Raw genomic sequence first — 16,062 nt, 5'->3', positions numbered from 1 at the left:
ATTTCACTCTGTTCATAAGGCAGTGAAATAGTGTGTGTATATGTAATCAGCAGTGAAGTGTTAAACCTGAATAAGACTCATCTATGATAGCAGAACCATCTCCTCCACCTGCTTATTATCTCTGACTGCTGATGCTGACAGACCACACTGTATGAATATTAATGTTCATATGTAGGATGAAGGCTGAGGAGATAAAATGATAATAGCTTCATTTCTTATATCTGCACACTGAGAGAGACTAATGATCTGTGTGTGCTGCATCTACAGACAGAGAGAGACATTGCAGACAGATATATTGGACGCCATAGGCATACAGAGGTCATAAGTATCAATAACAATACATAAATCAGGAAATAATATCTAAGCTGCTTATCATCCTGGGGTAGCAGGAGCCTATCCCAGTGCTCACTGGGCAGAAGGCAGGATACACCCTGAACAGGCCATCAGTCCGTCACAGGACAGGCACACATACTCACACCTAGGGGCAGAACATGCAAATTCCACATAGAAAGGACCCTGATCACCCAGCCCAGAATCAAACCTTTTTTGCTCTCAGACGATAGCAAAACCCACCACAGACACCTAACCGTACAGTACTGTGTAAAAGTCAGTGACCACTCCATTTATTTCATTTACAGTTAAACAGCCAAGAAGTGCAAGTAATTCACTAACAGAAAACATTAACAGAAAATTACACAGAAACCTTAATAACTAAACATATCAAGTTTTTCAGTATTTAGTGTGTGCAGACTTTTCTTTTATTACAGATTCTATTCTTTTCAGGAGACTCAGTTCTTCAGAGTCTATTGAGGTCTACAAAGGTCAGTTTCTGACCACAGAACCATTCTTGGCTGGCTAGTTTTGGGGAATGGTCCACTCTCAACCTAACAGTGACACTGATGTGTATAATAACCCAACTCCACCACTACTGATGGTCTGATATACATTTACCTACACCACACAAACTACCATGTCAATGTCACTGTGCTGAGAATCGTCCACCACCAAAATAATGTCTATTCAACAATGGTCCTGTGGTCAGTGGTTGGTAATGACCAGTGGTGAATGGAATAAAGGGCAGCTGGCAAGTTGCGCCTGAGTGAGGGAGGGCTCCCAGTTTGCAGAAAGATGAAATGTTTGCTATTCTTGTTGTTTTCTCTCATTCCCTCATTTCTCCTTTGAGTGGATGATGACATCATTGCCAGTCCCAGGCTACTTAATGTGATGTCAGTGCACTGTGGGAGCATATTTGCTCAGAAGGCAGAGAATGGCTTGTGTGTATGTGCTTGTGTAAGTGCAGTAGCTCAGAGCCAGTGTAGTGAGAGCAATGGGCTTTGAAATAGACTTTGAAACTGAGCTCATAAATGAGCTTCCAAAGCTTCAAAGTCGTATTAAGCAACATCTGCACTTACTGTGGCCTCATAGCTGAAGTAAGGCCTTGAAACCTCTGGGCAAAAAATTTAAATGGTCAACTAGAAAATATATTATATTTTGAGGCAAATGTCCAAGAATGCCATATGTACACACATGTTTAATCTTCTACAGGGAGCAAACTTAAGTATAGCATTTTTCTTTCTGGATTTAAAATATTAGACTCACTAAATATTCAAGAATACTATGTAAAAACATAGAGTGGGTTCATCTTTTGCCACTGTCATAACCCTCAGTGCACCTGTAAAGTGCTGTGATTCAGTTATATATAACATTGCAGTCTGAAGAAACATGTATGTGCACAGACGTCCTAAAATCTAAAATATACATGCAGTATATGTCTGTATATGTCTGTATATGTCTGTATATGTCTGTATATGTCGTGTCTTCATTCTTACTCTCTCTCAGTCAATCTGTGATATAAGCAGAACTACAACAGCAGGTTGGACATGGGTGGTTATCATGACCTCATAGCTGGACTTGCTCTTATAATCTCTGGGCAAAATATCAAAATTGTAGCCAGCAAACATGAACACGTCACTGTGAGGGCTATTTCTAGATTTTAAATATTAGATTTTGAGGCGCGTGTACATGTACGAACATACACGCAGAGGTCATTCCTCTCCACGCTTACACACTTCAGCGCATCAAGAGCTGAGCTTCAGTCATATATAACATTCCACACAGAGGGAAAACAAACTGTTACTGATGTGAAAAATACTTCAAAAATGAAAAGTAGGTACATAGTAGAGAGGGAAAAAAGGGCTTCATTCACCGAGTATTCTTAAGAAGAAATGATCTCACTTTTTTTGGATAGTCCACTGTAGTCTGGTATAGACTATCAACATATGTTCAAATTGTTAACAAGCTACCTGGTGAAACTCAATTGATTCTACACAGTGGTGGGGTTAGGGTTAAGATTTGGACTAGGGTTTAGGGCCAGGACCAGGGTGAGGGTTGGGTTTAAATTTTGGGTTGAAGGACTTATTTAATGGAAATGTTTGCATTATTGTAACAAAAGAGTTGATTTGATGTAGTGTGTAAATACCTAGTGTTCACACCATCTATACATGGAAACAGCCACTTTGAATTCATTGCATTAGTGATGTCACAAAAACCAACACATTTGTATACATGCACCTGTTATGACTAGAACAGGTTAGCTCAGTAAAGTATTTCATCCCAGATTGAGTTTTTTCTTTATGAGGCGCATTACAGACAGCCAATCAGAATAGAGCTCAGTGGCATGTATCAGGCTTAAAGGTAACAGCATCGGCCTTTGTAAGGGATATACAGAAGTTGGAAAGTGGTCTGTTGTGTTTTCTTTCTAGGGAAAGAACTAAAAACAAGAAAAATGCAGGACATGAGTAACTTTGGACACTTTCTGTTTGTCTATTCATCATTAAATGTTCATACAATGTAAAGGGCAGCTACGGTTTGCAAATACAAAAACGTGATATGACAGTAATGATGTATACATTTGCTTCCTTATGTGCAGAATATATTTCCATAAGTATAGGTTATGTTTTAGCATCAAAATGTATTCCTAGTTTTAATCAGTGACATAAGTAAAAGTATCATAACAGCAAGATGTCAGTTTCCTTCCTTTCACACATGAAGCCGTAAGCATGCAGTTTTGTGTTAGTTAAGCTAATGATGACAAGGACACTGCTATGGCTTGGAAATGCTGTAAGCATGACCCCATTTTTTGTACAGCCTCATACAAATGTGCTTCTGTGCTTGGCTGCACTCTATTAGCCCCATCATTACTTAAGCACAATCTCTTATACCATATCTAAAGCTTTTGATAGGCCACAGTGAAGTAAATACTGTAAGCTGCATTTTATCATTTTGAATATATGGGAACATTGTAGAATGCTGTTATTAAGCCTTATCAAGTTGGTAGCTGGTAATTACTGTCTGCCTATTACTACTTAATCGAAAGAAAGAAACTAGAGCAAATAAAGCATTTTATTAACATGAAAGCAACATTAACAACAATTTGATAAGACTGTAACAGGTTAGGTATTGCAAGAGCCACACACCACCCTTCATTTAGGTCATTTCAGGTCAAGACAGCCATTAAGGACAAGCCATTTATTTTTCAGGGCAGATTTCTGAGGAAATTTGGTAGAATAAATGACGACCCAGCACTGTGGGTCTGAAAGAATGTGCAGCTGTCAATAAGCCCTTACTGAGAAAAGAAAATAGACCAAAAAGAAAAAAGGCTGGGTGGACTGACCACCCCAGAGTCTATGCCTCATCATCAATGAATGAGTCCCAGATGTGTTTCAGTTTGAATGCAAGTCTCCTAAAAGCATGGAAGGTGTAATAAAGACAAAGAGTGGTCATGCTAAATACTGTAAAATACATTATATTCTGTATATATTTATATATTTCCAGACACGAATAACTTGTACTTCATTGTGGCTTTGTCTGGAAATGAAGTAAATGAAGGGTGTTCTTTGACTTTTGTGTGTTTACTGTATGTTGATAAGCAAAGTTCATAGAGACCCCAAACTAAGATTAGTCCTGTACAGTACAGGTTAATTCCTTCCTGGCAGTAGAAATCCTCTCTTTAGAATAGAGTTCTATTTGTTTCATTGATGAACAAGGTTTTTTATTTTTCCTCCACAGCACAACACTGAACACCCACAATAACTCAACAATAAATCTGGAATATAGAATCTGAAATTTAGTATTAAATTTAGTTTAGATTCTGTAATTTAGTTTTTCAATTTAGCTTAGAATCTAAAATTGAGTTCACAATTTCATTTAAAATATGGAATTTATTTTCAAATTTCACCTAAAGTCTGGAATTAGTTTTAAATGTAATTTGAAATCTAAACTTTATTTTGAAATTTAGATTCAATTCTGTACTTTCGACCAAATTTCTCCACTTGTTTAAGTAACAAGCTACAACTAAAACCAAATGTATTTCAAGTCCTATACAACCTGAAGGACCTAAATATAGCATTGGAAATATGCATGTAGTTATGACCTGGTATTTTGGACAAACTGGAGATCAACAATAACCAGAAGCAGCTTCCACTGCAGAACGAATAAAGAGTCCTGAGCTGATAGTCGTCACATTCTCTACAATGCTCTTCGGTCGAATGCCCCAGTTGAGAGCCGTTCAGCATTTGTGCGCTGTAGCAGTCCTGCCCAGGCTGAGGCCTGCTGTGTCTTTAGTCTGTGCAAGCTGCTCTGGGGTTTTTCCACAAGCCTCTGCTGCATAGCTCTAGTGGATTTCATAAGGCATGATGCATCTGTTTAATAGACACGTTAGACTGAACCTATGTAAATGCACATGTGTTGGAAAAGTATATTTGAATGCAAAAGCCTGTTACTCTAAACAGAGAAAAATGAAATTGTTGATGGTCCTAAATGGGCCTGCACAGCATAATTAAGGGATCAAACTCCAGCTGGGGCACCACAGATGGGGTATACATTATCAAATGAACTTACAGAGGGAACTTAAAACTAATATGTAAATGATTTGGCCCATTTACTGGCTGATAGCAATTTAGTATCACCCATTCACATTAATGTTATAAGGACTGTTTGAATTCAGACTGCTTTTTGAATGAGGCACCATGCAGGGCAATCAGAACAGCGATCATTTACATACACCAGTTTTGAAAGCACAGCTTCTTGAAGTGTAAGGGATAATGTTGTAAATGGCCGTCTAAAATAAAAGTCATATGAAATATCTTTTAGTAAACAGATAAAAGAATAAAATTCAAGAAAAGTAGTTGGACATGCTGTAAGAATATACATCTGTGGAGAAACTTTCCAGGATTGGATTCCAGCAAAGTCTGATGATAACAAGGATAGACCCCAGTGACGAACTGTGACTATATGGACTAAGCCTTTGAATTGGGCAATAAATGTAAACACATGGACAAAAATGAGGAAAAAAACATACAGTTATACTAATTTCTTGTAAAAGACATTTCATGTTTTATTTGACCTTTTTGCTGACTGAAATTTGTGAAGTAAAATACGATTGGTTGATTCCATTGACTTTCCTTATTATGTTGGTACAGTTATGTCTGACTCGAATGCCTTTATTTCAGCTCCTGAAGGCCTAACCAATGGGACATCTCATGTGGCTCTATTTGTCTAGATACCAGAGAAAAAAAATTCTAATGGGATCATTTTCTGATTGGGCAGTTCAAGATTTGAAGCCTTTTCTTTCCAACCAAAATATCACAATATTCTAGTATCTAATAATGAAATAAAAATGTAAAATGTAATCATACAACATGTGATTTGGTTGGTATAGTGTAGTGGGTAACACCGTTGGTTTCTATGCTGTAGACTGGGTTTCAATCCCCTGCCTGGGTGCACACTGTACACTATACCAATAAGAGTCCTTGGGCAAGAATCCTAACACTACCTTCGCCTACCTGTGTAAAATAATCACATTGTAAGTCGATCAGGATAAGAGGGTTTGACAAATGCCATGAATATACGTAAGACAAACTATTAACATGAAGTTTTTTTGGTGAGTTTCAGCCTTGCCATGCCAACTTACGTTGGGCAATGCTGATGCGCGCACCAGCGCCCCTTACTTTGACCTCTGCTGTCATGTAGTGTTGGACCTACATTTAAAAGTCTATATTTCCAGCCACATTAGCCCTATGTTTCTCATTGTTGTCCCCAGATGTCTGGCCTCTGGACTAATTTATTTATTTATTTATTTTTACTACTTTTTCCGGTGATATTGCAGTTATTGCACTCAAATTAGGCATTTAAATGGCCAGGGCCCTGGACCCCAAATCAACTGGGCTAATATGTGCCCTGTAGAGCACAACGTACTCAGACCTAATCCTACTAATCAACCACATCGATATTTAAATTTACATTTCATTTTCAATTATGCAGCTCTACTTTTGTGCAGTGTCTTAAGAGCTTAACTGCAGATTTATCTAACAAGGTAGTATGTGGGGGCTTACACTTCATTACATATAGTTACTTATATATTTACAATATATAGGTCATATATTATTACAGATAGATACTTGAATATATACATATATATTTCATATGGGAATATTATGTAGCTGCCTACATATCATTACTGTAGGAACAAAACCCTGTATACCTGGTATACATACATGGGACATATTATTGTTATTGCATATAGAATTGGTGTCCAATGTATGATTTAAACCTAGGCTTGGACTAATTGCAATGACATTTGTGATGCACCATTAACAATCCTTGTTATTCTATTCTTAGGCTTGATGTCTGTCTCTAAAACTCGACCATAGCACTTACAGAAGATATAGCCTATATAATACATATGGGATGTGTTATTACATATAGCCACTTACATGCTGAAGCACCTGCCCATTGGTTTCTTCAGTAAGTGCACTTATAACAGCAGCTATAGATGAGGCTGAGAAACAGAGTTTTCCTTTAATGGGATGCTCCATATTGAACTACTGAACAGTGAGCTCAGTGATGCTGTGCTGTGAAAGTAATCTAGTCCTGTGGTGTTACAATTGTGTTAATAGGTCTGACGGACGTGTACAGATACATGCATAACACAAGTGAAGCATGCATGTTCTTGACGTTGTGCCCACATAAAGCACTCAAAACACTCAACCCACCATGCTCTCTCACATTAAAATGTGTTCACATCCCTAAAAAACAGCCCCTTTGTCTCTTTCTCTCTTTCCTCTGTCCAGCCTCGCTCTCTCGGTGTGTAGCACCCCATCAGATGCTTAAACGCAGCCTCTCCCTCTCTCCATTTCTCTCTTCGCACTCATCCCTCTCTCTCGCTCTGCAGTCAATCTGCAGTGATGCTCTTACTGGGCTTTTTTTTTTCCACACATATGTCACCAGCTGGCAAGCGCAGCCTCTCTAGATGCACTGACCGCAGGAAAGCAAAAATAATGCAGCAATATAATAGGTTGAAAAAGAGCAAAGAAGAAGAGCCTACCTTTATTCCCCTCCTTATATGTATGGTTGTTTCTCTCTCTCTCTCTCTCTCTATCTCTCTCTCTCCCTCTCTCTCTCCTCCAGACGGTCTCTTCAGTGATCCTTTCACTATCTGGCTGCTGCTGCCTCCCTCTCTCTCTCTCTCTCTCTCTCTTGCTCGTCCACACACACAAGCCCCCTCCTCTCCTTCTCTTTCTTTCTCTCCTCCCACCCCCTCCCCTTGATTCATAACACTACTCTCTCTCTCTCTCTCTCGTCTAGTCATTACATTAGCAGGTGGGTGTAGTAACAGATGGAGGAGTGGTGTGTCGTTAGTCAACACTGATGCTTCTCTTTGACTCCATCACCATCTCTCTCTCTCTCCCTCTCTCTCTCTCTCTCTCTCCCCCCCTCCCTCCATCCCTCACTCTGCCGTTTTATTTCTTAGATAACTGCGTTCACTTCAGCAGCTGTGTAAAGCCAGCACACTCACTGCCTTATTAGAGTCAAAGGCAGAGAGATACGAAAGCAGACGGAGGAAGAAAAGAACCACTCCCCTCCTCTGCCCATCCCCCTCTCCAGTCCCGCGCTCACCTCTCTTCCTCAGCCTGTGTAGCTGTGACTGCATCTTTGTCTGTCAGCGTGTATCGCCTGGATCAAACACATATGCTGTATTATTATGGTAATACAGAGCAGAACACTGAAGACCCCATACACATGGACCCTGGCATTAACTGTGTTCAGGCAGTAAACTTAAAGTAAAGATTAAAATATTATATGTAAACAGGGTTTTCTGTGCAATTGACTACAAATATTGGGAATATCTATCTATCTATCTATCTATCTATCTATCTATCTATCTATCTATCTATCTATCTATCTATCTATCATTATTATTACATGTTTGTGTGTGTGTGTCTGTGTGTGTGTGTGTCCAGACCATGTGGCGCTCAGTGACATTTAGCCGTGTGTGTACAGCATGTGGGTCATCCCTCTGTCAGGGTGGCTCATTAATTAGTGCAAAGGTTGTTAAGGGTCGTTAAGGTTATTAAGGGGCTTCTGTCTAATTGATTCAGAGGCGACATCTGTTAACCCTGATCGGTCTCTGGACAAAAGATTTAAAGGAGCCTTACTGCCTGTCAAAACACATACAGACTCACACACCCACAAAAGGAAAAGAAGAGAGAGAGAGTGAGAGAAAGACAGAGAGAGTGAGAGAGAGAGAGAGAGAGAGAGACATTTATATGCATTTCCAGTCTCAGAAGGGAATTACAACATCATTATTTCCATCCATCTCCAAAAATGGACAGTCAAAATGATCTCATTTCTCTTCAAAATGACCATTATCCAGAAAAAGTTCAAAACAGAAGCAACATCATTTCTCTTAGGAACTACTGTATTTAGAAAAAAACATTCCAAAGTTAAACTTAAGAGAGAAATTCATAAGGACCAGAATCAAATGACATGACACATGTTGTGTTTTGGATGCTGATGTGCTGGTGACCAGCTAAACCAGTACAAGGAAAGTATGAATCAGCATATTTCATCTGATCTGCTGGTCTAAGGTGTTTTTTTCAGCAGGGTTCTCTTTGGTAACACTTACAGCTGAAGCTAGCAACTCTTCCAGAAGAGGATAAAGTCACCAAGCACAAAAGGTAGCAAACTGACACTGGGGCAGTACCACTCTCGTCACTGGGGTGGTCTCCTCAAGGGTACATCTCAGTACCTTTGGTCACGGAACATAAGTGTACATTAAACCATTTTAAACATATTTTCTAAGTTGTACTGACTCCATACACCCTGTCTCATCTCCAGGCTCTTTAGTTTATTGTTCTGTTTTAAAACATTCAGTTATGAAAAGGTACAAATATGTCCTTTATCACTTTAAAAACTTATTTAAGGCACAGAATTGGACCTTAAAACCATTGTTGTACCTTTGAGGGTAGATTTATATTGTTTGTACCTTGATGAGCGAGAAATGTGCCTGCACAGAACCTTAATTACTAACAGTGCATTATTGCATGTGCGCTATACACCATTACAAGTAAGCACAAAAAAAGTAGAATTTTACTTTGTAGAGTTCATTAAGGTGACATTAGCATTCATGCTAAATTCCACTGAACAAGCATTTTTATTTGTTCGTATTTGTATAATTGTCAGAACTATTAACTTTAAGCGGTAGCAGAAGCTGAAAGCAAATGCATCAGTTCACACCCTCAGTAGGAAAAAAGAAGCTCTGGTTGACTTTTGTTTTCTCCTGTAAGAGGTGATATTTATTTTTACAGCATGTAATGTGTTCTCTGCACAAGTGATACACATTTGCATGCTTCTTTCAAGTTTTGGGGTACTTTTCATGCTAACTTTATGGGCTAACGTCAGGCTTGTCATCTTTTGTGCTATGACCATCCTAGTTCACCAGCTAAAGACCAATATCCAATTTAGACCAGCATGAAATTCATGTTGTTTAAGCTGTTTTGTAAACATACAAAACTAATTAGCCAAATTAGATGCTTTAAATTGGCACCATTTGTCTCTCCAGCAGGTGGAAAATGTGGACCTAGATCTAAAACTAAGTTTCTCTTTGGGTCAGTTCTTGTTTCTAAAAAAACTGACTTCTAGGCCTTGGCAGCCTAACTAAGCTACGTGTTCCCAAATGAACGTAAGATATATGAGAGAGAGTTATTTGATTATATAGTATGTGAGCTAGTAAAAGCACTCTGATCTCAAATTAAAAAAGTCTGTAGCGCTAAGCCTGCACAGTGTGTAGCTCCAGGCCTGAGAGGGGTGAAGGTGTGTAATCTCTACCTGTGGAGGGGAGACACTGGAGGATCATGACTCACTCTCACAACCTCCTCCTACCACAGGCAAAACTTTATGAGGCAAAAATAAACATTTAAATAATTTAATCCATGTGATTTTACAGGCCAGCCACTGGAGAGAATGACTCAGCTACACCGGTGAGTAGAGAAAGATGCTCTCAGAATATATGAAGGCTCATTGTCATCTTAGCATTATAGTTCTATATGGTTTTAGTGCAGTTTTGAGATACTGAGAGTCAAGGACTTCACCTATAAAATAGCACGCCATTATGCAATACAATTACCATTCATATCCTAACAAAGCCGTAGTTTTGAGGTGTTAAAACTGTAGGGCATTTGGAAATTGCCTTTTCAGGAATGGACACAGATATCCATCCATCCATTTTCTAAGCCGCTTCTCACTCAGGGTCGCGGGGGGTTGCTGGAGCCTATCCCAGTGGTCATCGGGCGGAAGGCAGGATACACCCTGGACAGGTCGATCAGATGGACACCGATATAACCTTCTTAATTCTGAGAGCTCTCTTTAATGAAAATTAGGTTAATTAATTAATTAAGGTTAATTCGTTCAAATGAGTTAAAAAAAAGTTTAATACAAAATGAGTGAATATTTGCAAAAAACAATAAAGTTTATCCGCCTGAACATTAAATATCTTGTCTTTGTAGTGTATTCAATTGAATATAGGTTGAAAAGGATTTGCAAATCATCATATTCTGTTTTTATTTATGTTTTACACAACGTCCCAACTTCACTGGAATTGGGGTTGTAAAATGTTTAATTACCTTCTAACTAAATCAATTAACATTTCTAATTGCTCATTTAATGTTATAGCTTATAAGCATAGGAATTTGAATACTCTTCCAAAAATGTACATAATTGCCTTCATGGGAAGGACATGGTAAATAAATGACGTCCCATAGGTGTCTGCAGCCCTGCAAGAAAAACTAGCATAGACATATTGACAAAGACCATTATTGGTCACCAGCATAACCAGCATATGTTGCAGTTTGGATTCTGGTGTGCTGGTCAGCAGCAATACAAGGTCATGTGCTGATCAATCAATCAATCAATCAATCAACCTTTATTTTGACTTGGAAGTACATTGAGGGCAACCCTCATTTTCAATGTAGCCGAGCATTTACAAAAACAGGGATTGACATGACAAGGAAAATAATATCTATATTTGTTGGATACACATGAGGTGCCTTCCTCAGCTACCTTAGCAGGTAGCTGTAGCCTTTGGCCAGGAGCAGATGTCATCAGGTGGTGTCCAACCTTCTCTGGGTGTTTCGGCCCTAACCACGACACCCTCCAGTTGGTAGGCCAGCAGTGAGTGGCCAGCTCACTGCCCATCTACTCCCGGCTTCCAGCTTTCCTCCTCTCTCTTACTCCAAATCCAGCATGAGGCACGTTCCGCCTCCTCCCCCATCCGGCGAGCTGCTTGCTTTTTACTGTGCTCATCCATTCCTATGGCAGAAAGGAAACTCCATGCAGACCTGGCTGGAAAGCCTCTGCACCCTATCTCCACCGGGAAGACCCATGTCTGCCAGCCTCTATCACGGCAGTCTTGAGCCAGCTGTTGGTACTTTGCAGCCTTCCTTTCGTGGGCCTCCTCACAGCCCTCCTCCCATGGTACTGTCAATTCAACCAGGATTATCTTCTGGTCCTTGACTGACCACAGCACTATATCAGGGCGGAGGGATGTTTGCACCACTTCCGGAAACTGCAACCTCCTTCCAAGATCCACCCTCATCTCCCAGGAACTTGCAGTGTGGAGAATGCTAGTTCTTTTCTTTTTGGTGGTTTGTGCGGGTCTAACTCCTTCCTTGACAAAGGTGATTGCTCTCTGTGCGGTTGTGTGGGCTGGTCTCTTCTTAACCCTCTCCCGCTCTATGGTATCTGCCAATGAGAGGAGTACTTTGTCGTGGCGCCATCTATACCGCCCCTGGGTTAAAGATGTTTTGCACCCAGACAATATATGGGCCAGGGTCCCCCTCTTGTCGCACAGCTTACAAAGCGGATCCTCTCTTAGACCCCACATGTGCAGATGTACTGGGGAGGGGAGGGTATCGTAAACTGACCGTAAGAGGAAGGAGATGCGATAGGGCTCCAGGCGCCACAGATCCCTCCATGTGACTTTGCGCCTGGGCAAGTCCCACTTTGTCCAGGCCCCCTGGGAACCTTGCTGAACTGCTCTGGCTACTCGCTTCTCCTCCTCTCTGCTCCTTACTTCCGCTTACACCATGCCTCTCCTGGTTTTTGTGTTTGCGCCTCCCCAGGTTTGGAATTGTGCAGAGCTGAGGCCTTGTCGATGGATGCACTGGTTGCCAACTATATCCCGCAACTTCAGGGAGCTGACCGCCTGTTCCACAGCTGCGTTGGCAGCCCACTTGCGTCCTGACCTAGTTATCATGCCAGCTTGTCTGATGAGGTCGTCGTTGGAGTCCCCCAGACTTAGGGCAACTCTGCATTTCGCCACCTTGTACTCCTCTACTACTGAAGACAAGGGGAGTTGCAGTTGACCAGACCTGATGTAAAGGCCTACTGATGAGAAGCTTGGGGGAATGCCTAACCACCTTCGCAGGTGCTTGTTGATCCTTCTCTCTATGACCTCGATGGTAGTCATGGGAAACTCATAGACTGTGAGTAGCCAAAGGAGCCTGGGTAAGAGGCCGTATTGATACAGCCAGGTCTTAAACTTGCCCGGGAGTAAAGACTTGTCAATCTTCTTCAGCCACTCCTCGGTCTGCTTCACCGCGTCGGCAACATTGGCACCATCCGTCAGTGACACGTTAAACCACTTTCCCAGGCATTTTACTGGGTTGCCCTCGATGGGTGGGATGACCTCACCCTGGACTTGGAGACTAAACCTGCTGGTGACTCTGCCCTTCTTGATGACCATACTCCTGGACTTCCTGGCCTTGAACAGCATCCCCGCCCATGAGGCAACGCTGCCCAATGTAACCAGCACCCATCTTGCTTGGACATGCGTCACAGTGGTTACTGTGATGTCGTCCATAAACGCTCGCAGCACTGGCTGCACGACGCCAGTCTCCAATCTAGGGCCCCGGGTTATGCCCTCTGCGGCGGATAACAGTATGTTCATGCCCATAATAAACAAGATGGGGGAGATGGTGCACCCTGTTGGAATCCCCTTTTGGAGGTTCAGCCAATTGGTGGTAAAGAGTGCCGATGTAAACCTGAGTCAAAATCCTGCAAGGTAGTTGGTAATCAAACCTCGGATTGCCACAGGAATGTAATAATGGTCAAGTCCTTCTTGGATGAGATCGTGTGAAATTGACCCGTAAGCATTGGTTAAGTCTAGCCAGACGACTGTTAGGTCGCTTTTCTTCCGTTTTGCTTCTTGGATCAGTTGGGTAATCATCGAGGTATGTTCCAGACAGCCCGAGAAACCTGGGATGCCACCTTTTTGGATGGATGGATTGATATAATGGTTTTGCATCATGTAGGAGGTAATTCTTCGTGCCAGAACAGAGAAGAAGATCTTACACTCTACGCTCAGAAGAGAGATTGTTCTGAACTGGGAGATTGCGGAGGACCCTTCCTCTTTCGGAACAAAGCATCCCTCAGCCAACTTCCAGCTTGATGGAATTGTCCCCTTGGCCCAGATCTTCCTCAAGATTTTCCACAGCCTCTTAAGAAGCTTGGGGCATTTCTTGTATACCTTATATGGTATACCACTTGGGCCAGGGGCAGCTGATGCTTTGGCCTTACGGACGACGTCCAGAACTTCTTGCCATGTGGGTTCCTTTGCATTCAACTCAGTTGTTGGCTTCTCAGGCCTTGAGATATTACAGTTGGCCCCTAGACCCTGACTCCTGTCAGGGTCGCTGTGAGCTTCCACAAGGAACTCTTCAACCTCCATCTTTGAGCTGGAGAGTGAGCCAGATTTTTGTTGGCATAGAAGAGACTTTGCGAAGCTGTATGGATCCTTCACAAACTCAACTCTTCTCCTTTCTTTCTTCCGACGCTGCTTCCGGATGTGTTCTGCTCTCCTGACCCTGCATAGCTGTTCCCGGAGCTTTCTTGTTAGGTCTTTGATACCTTCCTTCTCGGTCGGTGAGCTGTTCTTGAAACGTTTGTTAAGGGCTTTTATCTCGCTTCTTAGGCGGCGGATCTCTCTCTCCCTCCTATTTAGCTGCTGCTGTAGTTGACGTTGGCCTTTCTGCACCATAGTGCCAAAACGTTCCTTGGCAAGGTTGTATACTATGGTTATTAGTGCGTCGATCTTCCTATGAGCCGAGCCTAATACAGTTGCTTCCAAAATACCTTCGAGGTCGTCATCCAGCTGCATCCAAGCATTGTTGTCTGCCATTGTAGGCCATTTAATCCTATCTCTCCTTGCCAGTTGGATTGGGGTGGTTGGAGGGGGGTTCACATGAGCTGGCCTCTGGTGCTGGGGCAGTTCAGTTGCGGAGAGATCTTCAGCACTGTGGGGTGCTTCCTGGCTGGAGTTCTCCTTCGTCTGACCAGACTTTGGGTCTGTGCGCTGCTCCTGAGCTGCAGATGTTCTGCACTTGGACCTACTCTGATGTTGCTTTAGTCCTCTGGTGCTTTTGCAGATCTTCCCGCAATGGCACCTAACAGTGTATTCCACTCCAGTCAATGTAGATTGCTTGAGCTTTATCATAGTCATGTTCCGTGTCCTGGCCGATACCGGTGTGTCCGCCTTATTGAGTCTCTCTTCCGCCCCCCCTCTCGGGAGACTCTGGGGGTATTGTTCATTTAGTTCCTTTGTAGCTTGGATGGTGCCCTCTTACGAGTGCTGCACACAGGATTGCTAGCCCTGTGTGCCCGCGCCAGACTTTCCTGGAGGTCAGCTGTCTCTCCAGCGTCACCGACCTTTCTCGGTTGTCATCTAGTCTAATTCCCAGATGCCACTGGTAACCCAGAGTTGACTTTATTTAAACATTTTAAATGAAGAAAATTTAAAACTAACAGTGAAAGGGAAAAAAAAGATAAAAATAGATAAAAATAATAATAAAAATAAAATTTGAGGATTTAATTGATAAGAGATTAAATCAATAAGATTATTAAAATAATAATAATAATAATAATAAAAACAAATTAAAATAAGTTAAAAAGTAATAAAGAACTAAGATAAGAACTAAAACAAGAAATAAAAGTTAAGAATAAATAAGATTAAACAAAACAGGTACAGGCTGTCTGAAGGTGGCTTGATATTAAAAGTTTAAAATCACTGAGTGACACCAGTGAGCTGAGTTTTAGTGTTTCCTGTAGTGAATTCCAGCTCGCTGCTGCACTGTAACTAAAAGCAGATTTTCCCAGTTCAGTAAAAACTCTTGGTACCTGGCAACTGATCCAGTTACTAGAGCGAGTCTGATAATTACTGTTATTTGTATTCATCAATGAAGTGATATATTCTGGGAAATAACCTGAGAGTGTCTTATAAATAAAAATCAACCAATATGTTTCCCTTCGTACCGTTAAAGAGGGCCACCCAACTTTGGCATACAGCTCACAGTGGTGAGTTCTGTACGGATCTCCAGTGATGAACCTCAGGGCAGAGTGATACACTGGGTCCAGTAATTTGAGAGAGCTGGAGGGAGCATAATTATAAATAACGTCGCTATAGTCCAGCACTGATAGTAAAGTTGCTTCAACTAATCTTTTTCTGGTGTGCATGGGGAAACAGGACTTATGTCTATAAAAATAACCCAGCTTCTGTCGGCATTTACTGACTAGTTTATTTATGTGTGGTTTAAAACTGAGTTTATCGTCCAGCCATATGTCAAGGTATTTATATTCTGTGACTCTCTCAATAGTGGATCCTGCCAGGGTAGTAATATGTACAGTACTAAAATCAGTATTAAAAGATCTGGAAAACTTAGTTTTCATGGC

The 16,062-nt window shown here is 41.4% G+C and overlaps 1 protein-coding gene across 2 annotated transcripts in view; it reads right to left on the bottom strand.

Moving 5' to 3' along the window:
- mpp3a (membrane protein, palmitoylated 3a (MAGUK p55 subfamily member 3)) overlaps window positions 1-7,535 on the bottom strand; it is a 42,988-nt gene extending 35,453 nt beyond the window's left edge. For both annotated transcript variants that reach the window (XM_017682840.2, XM_017682841.2), the window contains exon 1: window positions 7,385-7,535. The gene's annotated coding sequence lies outside the window, so the exon portion shown is untranslated. The remainder of the gene's footprint in view (window positions 1-7,384) is intronic.
- Between the last annotated feature and the right edge of the window lie 8,527 nt (window positions 7,536-16,062).

This window comes from Pygocentrus nattereri, chromosome 14, assembly GCF_015220715.1.
Source record: "Pygocentrus nattereri isolate fPygNat1 chromosome 14, fPygNat1.pri, whole genome shotgun sequence".
NCBI classification, from domain to species: domain Eukaryota; kingdom Metazoa; phylum Chordata; class Actinopteri; order Characiformes; family Serrasalmidae; genus Pygocentrus; species Pygocentrus nattereri.
Note: the sequence above shows the minus strand (reverse complement) of the source record. Positions and strands in the feature narration are given on the sequence as shown.